Source organism: Nuphar pumila, chromosome 4 (assembly GCF_984573655.1).
Source record: "Nuphar pumila chromosome 4, dmNupPumi1.hap1.1, whole genome shotgun sequence".
Lineage (NCBI taxonomy): Eukaryota > Viridiplantae > Streptophyta > Magnoliopsida > Nymphaeales > Nymphaeaceae > Nuphar > Nuphar pumila.
The window spans coordinates 72,418,302-72,419,636 of NC_143252.1; the positions used below are offsets into that span (position 1 = coordinate 72,418,302).

General features: G+C 36.1%; 1 pseudogene; it reads right to left on the reverse strand.

Annotated features, from left to right (window-relative positions):
* Nucleotides 1-209: 209 nt before the first annotated feature.
* On the reverse strand, nt 210-997 carry LOC149840269 (sodium/hydrogen exchanger 3 pseudogene; annotated as a pseudogene).
* Between the last annotated feature and the right edge of the window lie 338 nt (nt 998-1,335).

The following is a 1,335-nucleotide window of genomic DNA, read 5'->3' on the forward strand; positions in this document are numbered from 1 at the left end:
AAGACTTTTTAGTTGAAATGCAACCGAAATATGCACTCTAAGTAAGGCTCTTACAAGAATCTAAGACTTTTAATGAATTTAACATTTGCACACTAGTCCTCAAAGATTCTTCATCGATATCTTCAATGTTTTCATTGCCTTAGCTGAAATGCAGTTGATTTCACTTTGCTCATCATCGAAACCTTGTACTTGAAGTATCATGTACGGCTTCATTGTCGTAACAAAAGCCTGACCAATGGCTTTGTCAACAGACCAAAACCACTTTGCTGAAAAGAACTACTACTATAGTACAAGTAATCGTGATTTCATTGCCTTGCAACTGAATATGCCCAGATTGAGTGAACTGATTATATACAAGTGCCATTGAGATTGCTCCACACATCAGACCAGCCCACCAAATGGTAACCTGCTTCTTAAAGTCAATCTTCTCGTTTGGTGATTTTTTTTTATCAACTTGATCATAAAAGAAAGTGGAACACAAAAGCTGCCCTTTCCAACATAACTAATCCTATCAACATTGAACCTAAGCCAATCGATTTTCCTGGGCTGCTCTCTATAAGTCTCCACTTCTCAATATCCAATTCGTCCATACCAACATATAGAAAGATAAACATCTCAGCGATGAATGACATTATAGTGAATGCATGCTTGGTGGTAACTCGTGAACTTTCAATCACATCATGCCAGGTATAGTGAGACATCACAATTCCAAAAAAAAGTCAGAATGGCACTAAGATTGAAAAAAATTCAGACAACACATATGATAGATAGGCCATGAGTATCATTAATGCAACTTCACGTTCTGTAGTATGCCTTCCGAAATACAACTTCTTTATTATATATGCACTTAGAAGTCCAACAATTACACCAAGTAAAGTGCTCATCACGAACAAATAAAGGAAGTTGAGAACCAACTCTCAAGCAATGGTAGAGTTGATATGACTAAGGTCAAAATTCTGGATAGCATTAAAAGCACCATTGAATTGGCATTATTCATAGCAATAATATCAACATAAAATATCATCAAACAAACAAACTTTCTAGCAATTCTGAGAGACAACCTCCGAAGATGGCTGAGCAGGGAGAGAGACCTCTTCCCCTTTTTTTTTTAGAAAACCAGCAAATCAAATCTGCAATTGGAACTTATTTTCCCCTAGAAAACTAAATATGTTATTCAAATTCGTTTCCATGGCAAATCAGATCTGCTATTACAGTAGCTCAGATCGACTCACTGTAAATTTTGTGGGTTTCTGAATGTCTGAAGGCTTTTTTTTTTTTTACATGTTACAGAGACGCTGAACAATGAATCAGGCAACAGAACTATAAATACCTCTT